Consider the following 15,536-nt stretch of genomic DNA (forward strand, 5'->3'; position numbering starts at 1 on the left):
CAATTCTTGTTAGGTTTCTTTCTCTTCTCTCTCTTTCTTTTTTCCTTTCTTGGCTGTTAGCCTCTTCACAGACCTGCATCAGTCTTTCCATGCTGACCCCTTTTTACTCTGCTCAAACATAGACATATTACACACTGACACCTACACACATACACAGGAGATAGTCTACTGTGAAGTTTTGTTTTACTGGAAACTTGCTTCAATGCAACATCGGGATCAAGTGACTGTCTGGTCATGTAAGTGTCTGTTGTGCTCATTGAATGTCTTGGTAATCTAATAAGCTGTTATGCATTGTGTGAAGACTGCCATGGGCTGTAAAAAAAAAAAAGAAAAAAGAAACAAAAGTGCTTAATTACATAATTAAAAAATGAGCGCTTCAGATTTGGAATACATTGACTTTTCAATGTTTTACAAAGCCCATACTTAAACCAAGGAATAATTTTTAATTTTGTGAAAATTAGATTTTTCCTTGGTTTTGCACACTTGGATACACAGAATCTTTCACACAGTAACAACACACACACATGCAAACAATGGAGTTAATCAAGGTGAGGTAAAGCATATTTTTATGCTAATATACATTTCCCTCAAGCTAAAAAAAGAGAACAGAGGGAGGAAGAGACTGAAGGAGAATTGAACCTATTCAAACAAATGAATTCTAATGAAGCTTCACACAAGACGTTTGGATACTGTCAGCGTTGTGAGAGAGAAGGTCCGGACTTCCCCGCTAGAAAGGACTCAGCCCAAACTCCTGAAAGGGAGGGAGCGGAAAACAAGAGAAGGACCCTGGAGAAAGTGAGCCTGAAGGAAGAATGGTCCAGTAATGAGAGAGGGGAACCAGAGAGAGGGGGGCCTGAGTTCAAGGTTGTATTCAGAGGTAAGGATTGTCCCTCTGAAAGACCGAACACCAACTTCCTCAGGCTTTAAGAGCCTCTTTATCAGACCTGTGTGTGTGTGTGTGTGTATGTGTGTGTGTGTGCACTGGTGGTCTCTGGTTGGGTGGCAGCTGGAGGGGGGCACTCAGCAACATGCTGAATTCAAATTCAAATTGGCCTATTCTCAGGCCTGGTTGTAACAAAGCTACGAGACTGTTTTTTATGTATAAAAGCTTAATAAAGCAGCTGTAATGGACTAGTGTTGAAACAATTTAGATATATTTGTTGTGAGCATGTAGTTAACATTCCTGACAAACAATTGAATTTGATTTGTGTATTTCAGGTTGTGTGGCTGCTATGCATTGCTTATAATCTGGCAAGCGGCAGTATCTCTGTTCTAACAGTGGATGCTTATTTTAGAGCCAAGGTTTTCAAATGCTCCCAGTCAACAGACATATTCCTTTCTTGGGGGCATTTGAAGCCAAATTCTTCCATCTGCTTTTCCTATCAGAAACTGTAAAACAGCAGCTTCTAAAATTCCTGTTTTGAGGAAGTATGGACATGTATTAAATATCTGTGTCGAGCAAATCAAAACTTTTTCATCTAATTATAAGAACTTTGAAAACTATCACTAGGCCTCCTATACTACTATACCTCTACAGACCTGCAGACTCCTGTTATAAGATGCATTGCCACATTAGAAAATAAGCATGGAAAAATGTCTAATCAGATTATAGCATCTCTTTTTTGAATGTGAAATAAAATTGACCTGCAGTTTGTTTTCCCCTTGACAACACCTCAAGCACCCTGGGGAGCTAACTGAACCGCTGTGTGGGAGCTATGATGGGTTTGCCTTATGCTTTAATTGGATTTCCCAACATGCTCTTGCCTTAGTTTTCAGTTTCTTGGGAAATGACGGGAATCTGACAAGACTAGTCTACCAGACATCTCCAAAGCACAACTTTTGATTCCTCAAGTGGCTCTTGGCGCCTTCAGTAACTACCTCCAACCGAGTGATAGACTCTTGAACCTAGTAGGTATAAGGGGAAAACCCGGGCTCCAGTTCTCCATTGTATTGTAGTTAATGAAGGGATTTGGGCAAGTTGTACAGTGTGTTTGCCAGTCACTATGGAGGCGGGGCAGTTAATGTCCAAGACTCTTCCACCGAAAATAAACCTGCATGAGGGAAGAGAGAGAAAAGGAGAGGAGGGAGGAGAAGGAGGAGGAAGGGAAAGAGGCTTCCAACGGGGACAGTTTCAATGGAATAAAAACTGCGCAATTTCTTCAAGGACTGTATGCTCTGATCGCGGTGGACCATTCCTCTCTAGGAAATTGATATCAGTGGTTTTTTGGATGATCAGGGAATCCGTGCCCAATGCAACCCCCGCTGCCTTGGCGGTTACAGAAGCTGGCGATTTTTTAACCAGATGGTTTCCAGAGGAGGAAACGAGCTGTGCAATCATTTAGAAAAGCGATGTGACTGTGCAGGGATGCCAGATCAAAGATGAGTCTATCCGTCATGCCTTGCCCATGGGCGAACACATCAACATTTCTTCAGCCTGGACTGTGATCTATCTCCGTGTAACAGTGCTCCCCGTGTCGACGTCTGCACCTAAACGCGTGATGGACGTTGAATGGGGTTTCATGTTTTTGGGAGAGGGCTTTAGGGGGCTGCGTCATTCGTGGCTGGAAAAGAAGATGGACTGCTTTGCAGATTTTCCACTATTACACTGTTTTAACAGTCACAGTCACCTCCCCAGCAGAATTGGGATTGCACATGAAAGGTAAGCAAAACACATATGACTATCAGGCATGCATGCTGGCACGTGAGGCTGTACAGGCGGTGTTACCTAATTGCAAATGGGGAACAAATAAGAGTCCATTGAAAACAACCTGAACTAGCCTACAGAAGCCTCATCCATCAATGCTTATACATTTTAAAAGGACGCGACCAACATTAGCCTACAGCAAAAACATAAGCCACTATAAGAAGAAACCTTATCACTGGAGAGGACACTTGTAAATATATTTTGCAGCGCAAAAACACAACGCATCTGAAAACAGAAGGTTAATGTGATTTATGAGGGTATAATTCCTAATACAGTTTAATGGTAACTAGCTTAACACGGATATGGTTGATAAGTTTCGATACTGCAGCAGTTTAATATTGCTGTATTGCCGACAGCGGTATTCCTGTTTTGTCCAAATTCGTATGCAACGTATGTTGGTGATGTCACGTTTTTACGGTAAGAAAGGAATAGTTTCCGGGAAGGTATGAGTTGGTGATGTCGCAATCGCCTTGCGTTGATCTCTATTACGCGTTTAAATGCACAAACACTCGATCGATCGTGTCCGTGGGTGTGATAGACAACGCGTGGCCGTGATATTGTGCAGTTAGGCGTAGAATAGCGGCTTTTGCGTGAAAAGCGGGCTCGCTGGTGGTGGAGGAAGGAGTGTCGCATTTTCTTTCTGAAATGTCATGTGGTGAAGTTGTGGCGGGTTTCTGTAGCCCACTATTTCCAGGAAGAGCGTTTGAATTTTCTTCTCTTGAATTTCTTTTTGGTCTCCACCCCTCTCTTTGCTGTTCTTGTAGCACATCGGACATTTTGCCACTAGATGGCGATCCAGGACAGTGTTTGGTTAGGGTTAGACTTTATCTTATTAACGGTAGGTACGACTGTATATTAGTAGACAGAGCAGCCGGTTCGGCGAAGTGCTGCAAATGCGGAAATACCTTAAGTTCTATCTGAATTCCAGCAGGGGCCGACACGTGCGGGTGCAAAAAGGAGGTCTGTTTATAGCATAGACCGTTAATATTAATATGCAGTCTGTGGTTTATAGAAGTCTATGGGGTTAGGAAGACATTCTGTCTAGACCTGTATGGGATTCGGTGCTTGTTTGTCTGTGGCGGGCGGTGTTTAAAGGTAAAGGCCAGCCAGGCTTCTCTACCCACTGTCACACTTTGGGTTTGGATATTAGAATAAAGTTAACAAGAATTGACATCACTTCACTAAAATTCCATTATGAATAACTGACCCTCGTTATGGCCCTACACAGCAGTCACCTCACTTTTGGGTCAGCTGAACATTTGGAGCAGGTAGTTGAGGTTTTCATTTTGTGAATTAAAACTCTGCAACGTGGAAGGGATGCAAGTCAGTGCAACATTTTTGCTGGGGAGGCGAAGCACCTTTGACATTACAATTTGGGTGCCATTACGAAATGATTAAAATTACTATTTAAGAGGTGTTTGAGTAGGCTTTACCACATTAAAAGGTGGCCCAATTAAGTAAATGTCAGAATTAATTATAAATAAACATTTCTGAGTGCGTTGCTGATGTCCCACAATGCAGTGCGACTCAAGCATCTACAGCTGCAAAAAGGAAAACTAATTGTGCGGGCAGTGGCGGGACAGCTCCGGGCAGCCAAAAAAAACAAACCCGGAACATAAATAATTACATTTTTTGGGGTAAATAATTATCTTTATTGTACCGTTGCTTCTTGCACGAAATGCAGAAACTGTGACGCGTATAGGACAGCAAATATTTTTACTGTACCCAGCAAGGCCTCTGCCCAGGTACGTAGGCTAATTGGTGTGAATGGCCCTCAATGGCAGCTAGCTAAGCGGCTGAATTCACGTCTTGGCACATTTGAAAGTGTAGTGCACCCAATACAGTTGTATTTTACTTATAACAACGAATACATGGTCTGTGTTGCAGGTTCAATTAGACCTTGTTTTACTTGAATAATTACCGGTATTAAGGTTAACGTCACAGTGGCTGCGTTTAAAGTTAAATACACCAGTGATGCCCCTGTCTGCTTGAAACCGGAACTGAAACAATATTGCATTTCAAAAGTTACAGTTCCCCATTATGTAATATCCACATGAATAGTGTCCTGTTCCTCTATAAAATGGCTTCCTGCCATGCCACTATGAAATGTAGCCACCAAAGATACAGTGTATGATTGACAGCGGCACTTCTCTTACAGTGCCTCAACCATAGACTGTACGTAATTGTAATTTACAGTCTAAAGCGGGATCTGCCACTTCAGTCAGTTCGTCAACGTGAAAATAGAGTCCATAGTGTTTCTTAAGGACACCTAAACCACACACCTGTTTACTGGACAGTAGTACACACATTAGGCTGGCTAAATCCCCTGGCATTCTCTGAGCCATTTTCCAATTTCTTGTCTATTGATTCAAGATTCAAAATCCTTTGTTAATCCCACAATGGGGAAATTCACACTGTCATGCAGTTATACAAAGATGTTTGTTGCATTAGTATATTCTGAAAGACATTATGACACTAGATGGCAACATATTTGTAGTCCAACCCGCATCTGTGTATAACCTTTGAAACAGCTATTAATTTCTCAAAGTCCAGGGATGGAAGCTGGCTGTGGTATCTATATATATGTTAATGATCAGTTGTATGAATTTAACCAGTAGATAAAACCAACAAATCCAGTACAGTTCTGGTCCAAGTTGTATCACCTAAATGGCCATGTAGATGTACGTGACCAACATACTCTGAGTACTTCTCCAAGTCAATGAGTGTTGTCAGATAATAATCCTCTACTTGATTACTGCTTTTTTCATCCCTGATCAAAAAAGTTAATACATATTTTCTTCATTTACAGAGAAGGAGTGAGTATCATGGCCAAGCATTGTTGGGCAATGTTTAAGGAGCCACCAGCCCCTGACTGATGTCATAAGTGAAACGTCTGATATACTCTAGGCAAAAATATAGGCAATTGTTAAATTGCCATTAAAGCCTGTCAAGATGGACTGCATGGTCTGGGAATGGAGAATTCTGATGCCATTCCTTAGTGGTGGTAAGGTAAACAGTTTGTTTAGATCTCCCCGTATGAACTATTTACATCATGTACACTTCCCACATCAACAAAACAAAGACTCACAATCCTAATGACAAAGCAAACAATGCACATTTACCCACATATAATTAAACAAGATCCACCTCTGTATCTTCAAAACAGGGATCAGCCAAAACTGTTTTTTTCAAGGCTGATACTAATTATTAGTAGTTGAAAACGATAACCAATATCTAGAATGCATTAACAGTGAAAATTAAATTTGTTAAGTCAAAATTAAGATTTTGGAATGTTATAAACTTCAATGCAAAACATTGTTTAAATGCTTTAAGCAATTATTTAACAAATGAGAAACTTTCAACATAATACACATACATACACATACATAGTAACAGATTGTCAGTGTTGTTGATGGGACATTAGGTCAGACTCAGTGAGGAGTGAAATCAAAGAAGAGGGACAGACACAGAGCTGTAGTAGAGCAAAAGTAATGCATGTTTTAATTAATTAACTTCATCAGTTATCAGGCAATTAAAACACTGATATAGATAATCTGCAAAATGCCAAAAAACGGCCCGATAATTGTCCAGGGCCAAGATTTGTTATTTAGGGTGGACTGTTACCGCCTGGCTCAAGGCTGGACAAAGAGGGAGGTCTCACACAGATAATGTAACCCGAAGATGTTTATTCAACTAAATACCCTAATAACATAACTTAACCCAACATAAATGTAACAGTGGGGTGTGTAAGTATAGAAGACATCAGTTGTGTTAGCCATGCATGGATGAGTGAATAGAATGAAGTGAAGTGTGTTGTAAGGTGCAACAAACCAAACAAAGAACTAAAGGGTGGATGCTCCAGTGGACCAGCTAAGAGAGTGAGACTCCCAGAAGGGCAGGCCTTTATGCCTTCTGTAGGCCACGCCCATGTGGCCAGGTACAGACAACCCTCCCAACTCCACCTCCCCGCCCACTCTGAGCACCTGAAAACAAAAGGAGCAGAACATGACAGGCCGGCAGACTGGGAAGGGCCGTCACAGGACATTTAACCATGGTGTTATATTTACTGAATGTCAAAAAAACACTACTGTAACATTTCTGTTTACTTTTGTGGGTTTTACAAGACATAACAATTTAACTTATATCACTTTACTCAAAAAACAAATTGATTTTTTAAAAATAAAACTGCAATGTATTCTATTACATAGTCACAACGACATCACAATTGACTACAGTAAAGGCCTTTTCCCACAACTGACAGCACACTAATTGGACTGATCCATGTCAGACCCATTGTTTACTTCTATTCTGTGTTTTTTTCTGCAGGAGATCTATCTGCATTTTGCTGCAAGCACCCACCTGTCCAGGTAAGACTTTTAACCTTTTACCCAGACTTTGACCTGCCTGCTGGATGTGCACAGGGGATGTGCATGACTTGACTGTTTAGTCTTGTTTGGATGTCTGCCATTCCTGTTTTGTCTGTCCAGTGGATATGTTTGTCTGAGATTCTTTTAGAACAGTAAAATGTTTAATATCTCCATCGTATTGAAAGATCCAGCAAATGGGTACAATATGTTCATGTGCTAGCTCGGATACGGTTAGTTCAATTTCCTGTTTAGAAGCATTTTACTAAGAGATATATGAATTGCTGCTCGCTATAGAAGCTTGTCTTCTCTACTTTTTCCATCGCAACTTCCTCTACTGCCTCAGCAAAAACTTCGATTGCAACAATTAGAAAGGAAATTCCAACGGTTTTGTTGTATTAGGTTATTGGTTTTTAACCGTTCTATCTGTAATACTGGCTGATAGTTGTTGTTTTTTTACCAACATAGAACAGAGAAATACAAGGAAATGCGATTACATGTCTTGAACAAACGTACAAAACAAAAGTTTACTCCCACCCCCACTTTCTCAAGTAATTCCAAATCTTGGTCAATGAATTAGTCCATTCTGGTCCGTTATCTAGAAAAAATAAAACAAACATATTTGTGTAATCTTAGGTACTGCAAAGTGCCACTGTTTACATGTCCCCAGGCTCCTTCTTCACATGTGACGAATCTGTTCTCAATACATAGCAAATGAAGAGGTAAAAGTTATGTCGTTGGTGTTTTATTGTATATGTAATTTTCTCCAAGGAGAAAGTTGTAGATAGCTCAGACAACCACCTGCTTACACTTGGACTTCTGGTGTTTTTCCATGAGAGGGTTACTACTCTCTTTGCCATTAACACACTTAAGTCTACAAATGTCCATGATATTTTGGCTGATAGTTTTTAGACCTAAGGTTTGTTTGGGGTGAAGAGGCTACCTCCGGATTGAACCAGAGTCATTGTGATAATGATTTGTTTTGAGGCCTGAAACTACTACTTGCTACATTTACTGATAGTCACACTAAAAGCTTTCTTCTATTTTCTGTTTGTCCTGCTTTTTGCTTGCTTGAACAGTAAATGTTGAATTTGTTATATATTTTCAATTTGTGATGTGATCGGTTTCCAGCTGTCAATTTGCTTCTGTGCAACCTGTTGGATTGATATCATCCCTTCCTCTGCAGTGTTAGATTAAATTAATAACTTGTTGACTAAACGTTTTAAATGTTTAGAATACACCTCCGTTTTTTGTAGAGATGAGTCTTTGTCTGTTTTGCCAGAGGAGTTGCCATGTTCACCAAAGCTACTAAACTGACTGGGACTGGGGCCAGAGACCAGTACACACACTTTAATTGAGCTGTACACATTCAACACCCTTACGTATGCACTCCTAACTTCAGCTCTGCTCATCGTCCTCTAACATTTTGACACACATCTCAAACCCCCCCACACCTTTCTCACTCACTGTTTTGAACTCAAAGACAAACACACACACACACACACACACACACACACACACACACACACACACTGTCTAATGCCAGCGTCTCCAAGGACCCCTCCAAGCCTCAAACACTTGGGGTTTTCTTCAATTAGCTTTCTCAGCTTTATTACATACATTTACAGCTGTCCATTAATCAGATCCGTTACACACAGAAATGCACATGCGCATATACGCACAATCCTGCTTAAGACCAAGTAGACACCATTATGCTTGTAGACAGATATGTGCACTCTCATCACACACACACACAGACACACAGACACACAGACAAGTTCCGTCATTCTGTAAGCTTTCTGGAAGTAGGGAGATAGGAGGGATTGATGGAAAAAGAACAAGATGAGCTCACATCACACTTATATTTACCATTACACTTACTGTTACATTTAAGTCTTTACTTTTGTGACAAATCTCTACAACCTTTTGTCCAATACTATTTTTACAGTTTTGAAATGCAGGTACAATATACGCACATAAACAAGAAGCCCTGCATTGCGTTTGACAGTTGGTACATATTTATATTCAATCCAGTGATTTGGGGATGAAACTCTTTTTGGAAACCCAATTTGGTCCATGTCTCTTACTCAAACAGCTTGTGGTCATTTGTTTAGTGCATATCCTACATTATCTGTTACACTGACTGTCATGTTGAATGACTGAGTGTGTTATCATGTTTGCGAGAGTGTTACTGTGCATTTTTTGGTAAAGCTATAGCTGTGAGTGATAGCATTAATCAGCATGACAGCACAGTCAATCAGCTTACATCTGTCTCCGGGACAGGTGTGCACACTCTCACGTTGCCTTGGATCCAGAGATAATGTTGGCTATGTGCCATAAGGCTTGGATGTTGTTACTATGTACCTTAAATGTTGAAAGTTTGAGTCCAAATAATGTCCTTTTTGTGTGGCATTCCCTGTAGTGTTAGTATTTCAGAAAGTCAAATTTTATACAAATTATAAATCTAAAGCCAAGATGATGTCACCGTACTTGCAGAGCTTGGCAGCACCCTTTACACCAGGGTTTTGATGTTGGCTGGGTGTAAGTGAAATAATTCCATATGCTGCACTTGGGTCCAGTTTTGTCAGATGGTTTAGCAGTGGTAGATGAATGACATATGTTCAGCTGCAAAACTTTGCATTGCAGAGCAGCAGGAGACCATAGACAACAGTAAGCATTCTGTCCTGCAGATGTTGATATAGGCAAAACCCACACCTTTAGTTTTAAAAACAAGGAAGACATAGAAAGCCGTCATATACAAAAAATAATGATGAAATTATGATGATTTTCAAGATAAAAAACATCTGATTTGATGTGGCATTACACTCACTGTTAAACTGCAGTTAAAAGTGAAAAGCTAATGAAGCTTTGAAGTATGACTCACACTTCACTGGCCCCAGAAATGCCAATACCATAGGTAACATTAAATATCCATTGTTTAGTTAGCATTACGCCCGCTTTTATACAAGAAAGTGACAGTTTGTGAGTGTTCTGTGCAGGTTATGGTACAAGACATTAGGATTTGGCATCTGTTTTTCACATCTGCTTCGTCTACATCCTCCTCCTCCTCCTCCTTTTCTTTCTTCTAAATGCTCCATCCATGTGCCATGCACATGTGCCACTCACCCTGTGGAGGCATCATAAAAAATGATTTGTGCTTTCAGACCATATAGTGAAGTTTTAAGAAAATTCTTAATATTCAGTTATTTAATGTTATGTTCAGTCTTGTGGATATTTCAGTAACTGTTATAATAATAAATAGTAATAACTGTTGTCTCTCTCCATCTACTGCTGTTACTTGATGTTGAATAAAACCAAATTTCTATAGAATTGAAGGGCATGAGATAAAAAGAAAGAGAAATGGCTTTTTTGTTTGAAATTAGAAGAGGTTTGAAAGAGGCTATAGAGAGAAATTCAGGAAGAGAGGTGGTGAGAGCTGACTAAGGATGCCAGAGGAGAGGACGACAGGAAGAAGTGGGTGAGGAGGAGGACAGGAAAGAGAGGGAGCAGGAGAGACTCCTCTTCATTGTCCTCCCCCTCTTCTTCTGTCATCATCAGTGGTGTCATTGAGGGAGGAGTGACATAGGGAAGGAAGGAGGAGAGGTGGAGCTGACATCATCCACCTCCTGGAGGTCTGTGAGGGCGTATTACCACATTCTCTATATTCAAACTATTTACAGTCCCATTAATGCCATTAAAGGGCTTTTAATGTATTTAAACAACAGCTGGTGGAGAAAATCATCTTGCTGAAGAAATGCTGAGTCCATGTAAAGAAAACTGGAACTGAAAAAGAGAACAAAGAGAAAGCTAAAGAGGAAGATGCCCAACATGCCTCCAGTCCCCTGCTGTGCTTGTTGTTTGGCCTGCGTAATTGAACTGTCACGGGCCTGTGTCCCCACGCTCAAGTCAACTCAACTTTATTGTCAATTCTGCAGACTTACAGAGCAATCGAAAATATGTTTCTCTCCGCCCCACAGGGTTTTGGAGGCAGTTAGGGGAGGTTAGATGGGGCAAGATTAGTGCAAGTTTGTGGTAATTTAAGCAAGTTACTGGGATAAGGTGTGTGTGGGGAGATATGTAAGTGATGCATTGATATGAAAACCTGGAACGCCTTTATTAGTAGGATTTTCTTCCATAAGTGAAGAACTTGAATTTTGCTAGGTCCCTTAATATTTCTCATTTTATATTCTGACATACAGGATGAGGAAACTGTTTAATCAGGTTCATAGTAGCACACAAATGGTTTACTAGTAAACAATACAAACTGCAGCCAAATGCTAACAATTAAAGTCACAATAAAAGCTATGATTTCTTGCTAATCTGGTGGAGTAATTCACAAATTGGTACCTAGCACGTGATAACATCTTACATCGGCCTAAATTATCACTTGACCTGTCCACATATGTCTGTATGGAATTGTTCTTGCAGGCAGTTTTTTTTTTAATGCAAGCGTATTGCCATCTTTAACCTATACGTTGTGTTATGGGAAGAAAAAGTAGATTTAGTTGTTGTTGCTGCTCTGAATAAGAAACTTAGCTGTGGCAAGGAGAGCACAGGGCGTGGACACTATGTGCCTCAAAAGGAGACGTGGCACAAGTGCTTACACAGGCATTGGTAGATAGAGGATGTGCATTTCCCAAACGAAATTTCTACCCCCCTTCAAAGTGGAAACAAGAAGAATCACTGCAGCTATAGGCTGTCCTGTGTTGTGTTCTCTCACCCTTGCACCCTCCCTTCCAACCATTGCTACCCTTCTTTCTACCACAGCTCTTGTTCTGGCTTTCTGACTCTCAGATTTCTCCCCACCCCCCAGCCCTCTATACCCCGTGGTCCCCCTTTTGAACCCCTGTTACCCCCCATCCACCCCTCACCCTCCCTCTCCCCAGGGCAAACCCACTGCTCCCAGTCCTTTGTGCCTTCCTCCCCCTCCCTCTCTTCCACCTCTGCCTCCCCCTGCCTTTGTGTGGGAGGCCAGCAAAGGGAGAGAGGAGAGACGGGCTGCAGAGGAGGAGAAAGTGAAATACAGGAGCTAAATGAGAGGGATCCAGAAGATCACATGTAATACTAGAGCTTAAAGCCTTTTATTTTCACGTGCTCTTACTGGAATTGTGGATTTGCACATCGAGTGCAAGTGTTGTCAAGGACCTATGTCCCTGTTTCATTTATACAGGTGCACTGCATAATACAATTAAACAATTAACATCCAATCATGCTGTGTGCTTATAAATGCTGAGCAGGCCGAGTTGATTGGGATTTTGTATTAAGATTGCAAGAGTGTCTTGGTAGCGTTGCATTTCCTCCTACTCATTTCCGGGTTCTCCATCTCCGTGAACAACATTAAATCTAGGAGAGGGCTAACTCTCCTGCTACAGGCCCCCAAAGCACTTTCAAAATATGCAACTTAACTGTAGAGTACTGGCGTACTGTGAATCTCTACCTCAGAGACAAACATTGTATATTTTGTGTATATTATATTTCAAACTAAGCTCCGCCTTAAACAGGTTGAGGGTGAATGTAAGTACACTGTGCCTGTATTTCACTCTTTACTTTAAGTAAACATTTACATGCAGGACTTGTACGGTGGAGTATCAATAATTGTACTTGTAAAAAAAACAAAAACAGGTTTAAGTAGGCCTACTTCTTCTACCACTGCCAATACCATCATTCCTAGTCAGAGAAAGGGTGAAAAGCAAAGGAAGGCGCTGTTTGCCTGGGATCCATATCGAGCATCCTAGCAAAATGCTCTGAGTGCATTTAGCTTGGACCTTTATGGTGATAGAAAAGGAAGAAGTGAAGCTGTTGTAAGTTCCACTGCAGTTAATAAATGTGTGTGGGCCTTGTTGGTTCACACTGGTTGAGATTATGGAGCCTCTGTGTTTTTGTTTTATTACCCTCAGCTACATTAGTTTGCATGCATTAGCTCAGAGGGCTAACTTGGCTTGATTACTTTGATAGATTCCTTCTTTTAGATGAGTCTGTTGTGTTTGTGTGGGAAGTATTTTGAGCACAGCGTGCTGCGTGTGAAATCTTTCTCACATGCTGGTCAGATAACCATGAGGGGTCACTGAATGGTTGGATGAGTATGAAAATGATGTGAATCATATGCTATGGCCATCACAGTTTCCAGATCTCAACTCAGTAAACACGTATCAGAAATATTGGACCACCTTATTGGATAGTAGAGGTGGAACGGTAAATGTATTTGTATTGAACCAAAACGGTACAGGCGTCACGGTCGAGTGCTTGAATTTACACGGAGTATACATGGCATGAAATAAATAAACATCACCCAGATGTGCTAATCACTGGAACAAGACAAAAAAAAAACTGTCCAAGTATTTGCTGTATGTACCCCAATCTCATTACAACATACCATCTCGTCCACACATGAAACTGTAGTCCCAACCAAACACAGACGTTGATGGCGCACGAGCTGCAGCCTCTGTCCCACTGAGACGACTGATGGTTGGACTGCGTGCTACGGAAAGCTATCTCACGGGGACTGCTCATTTTATTAACTCTGAGTGGGAAATGAAAGCGTCAGTTCTACACGCGTTTAAGTAGACTTTTGTTGTTAAGGCATTGACATATTGATTTTTTAGTGTTTTTTTTCTTCTTTTCATTAGCCTTAGCAGATGACCGGCACGGGAAGCCAATTTTCTTGGGCCGATATTTGGGGCCGATACTGCTTTTACTCCCTCAGTTTACATCATGAAAATGGCACAACGATAATAACAAATGTTACAAGTCTCAATTTAAAAAAGGAACATTTATTGAACTTAAAATTGAAGATGTGAGGGAGAACAAGTAAGAACAAATATTGCCCCATTTCCATTTGGGCATCGAACAGCTGCGTAAGATTAGGCTGTGTTGTACTTGCTGTGCAAGTATAAGCTGCTGCTCGATCATCCTTTTCTTTTTGTGCTTCATTATAGGCCTCAAGGTGGTGACGTTTCAAGTGGCTCCACATATTTGAAGTATTATTCATCTTTACATTTTAATCCTTTATTTATTTATCCTTACATAACTCACCTTTTCAGCTTCCATGTTAACCAATATGTTGCAGATGTTGCAGCGAGCCTTACCTGGAGAAGGCTTTGTAAAATGCTGCCGCACTGGATTTGTTTTTGGAATCTTCTGCTCTGCTATTTAAAAAAGAATAAACAAAAACACAGATCAATGTCACTTCTGCAATCACATTATGTGCAGCATACGTATGTGCAAGGGTAAAAGGCTTTCATCAACATCTACAACACAGCCTTGATGATGCAATGCTTGCTACATATTATGAGACAGATATAATGAGGTCATTACAAAATGTCCTTTTACACACACATTTAAATAATTTAAGAAAACAATAAACCTGAAAAGTAACCATTGAAATAAAGTGCTTGATTTGTAATTTGCCATGGTTTAAATTTGAATACTGTACATAAAATAAAATGAACATGTCTAAGGCTAATGTGCCACCTAATATGCAAAGACAACACTAGTGATGTGATGCGTGTGTCCCATTGAGTGACACACACACACACACACACATACACACACACACACACACGTCTGTTTGGTTGCTGACACTGACAGAAAAACTCAGCCACCATTGAACTGGATTGATAATGACATGGATTGATAATGACCATTGAACTGCTTGTGTAAAAAAAGCTTGTGTGTTAATGTAAAGATGAATGTGTTAATAGGCTCGTCTCAGTATGTGTACATGCATTTTGCATTTACTGTCCAAAGACCAACGGCACCGCACGTACATTTTTAAAACCCAGTGAATTTGCGTGTGCATGCTTATCTCTGTATGTGTGTGTGTATGGGTGAAATTCACTTGCAGGGAGTGCATTCTCAGTAGAAGAGATTGTATTCCTGGAAAGCCAGCTGCCCCTCCTGTTATCACAGTTAAATCGATTAGAGGAGCTTCTGCCGCCGAGCCCTCCCCTCTGAGAGCTGCAACATGCGCGTGCACACCGCACCAATTGGTACACACACATTGGAGGACCCCTACTCTTGATTTAATTGAATCAGCCAAAATAAAGTACATCAAAGTTCCAACTAATGCAACATTGTGACCAGTGCACTTAAAGCGTAACTCTCGCCGAAATGCAACCCTAGGGTCTTTTTGGGAATGTACCCGAGTCACTCTTTCATTTAAAAGAATATTTAGGACGGAAGCGCCACTTTTAAGATGACCGTATTATTGTTTTTCAGTCAAATGGCCTTTTGAATGGAAGCGCTAGGGGCACTACTGTGATTGCACCAGAACAGCTACTTTTAAAACACTAAGAAGGCTCGACATAACATGAAACTTTTGTTCCAAGTATCACCAAGGGCTTTACACATTAACGCAAGCATTGAGAACATTGTGTTTGCAGAGTTTACTAAAAAAGGTTTTGAACAACTCACTTAGTTGCTGTTATTTCTGCCCGCAGACAATTTTGCCAGTCAAAAAAAATCGATCT

General features: G+C 40.7%; 1 protein-coding gene across 2 annotated transcripts in view; it reads left to right on the plus strand.

The window, feature by feature from the left end:
• The first annotated feature begins 2,105 nt into the window (after nt 1-2,105).
• Nucleotides 2,106-15,536, plus strand: part of kdm6ba (lysine (K)-specific demethylase 6B, a) — a 96,775-nt gene continuing 83,344 nt past the window's right edge. For both annotated transcript variants that reach the window (XM_034856942.1, XM_034856943.1), the window contains exons 1-3: nt 2,106-2,659; nt 5,514-5,708; nt 7,031-7,071. The gene's annotated coding sequence lies outside the window, so the exon portion shown is untranslated. The remainder of the gene's footprint in view (nt 2,660-5,513; nt 5,709-7,030; nt 7,072-15,536) is intronic.

The sequence above is a fragment of the Etheostoma cragini genome, chromosome 19 (genome assembly GCF_013103735.1).
Source record: "Etheostoma cragini isolate CJK2018 chromosome 19, CSU_Ecrag_1.0, whole genome shotgun sequence".
NCBI classification, from domain to species: Eukaryota; Metazoa; Chordata; class Actinopteri; order Perciformes; family Percidae; genus Etheostoma; species Etheostoma cragini.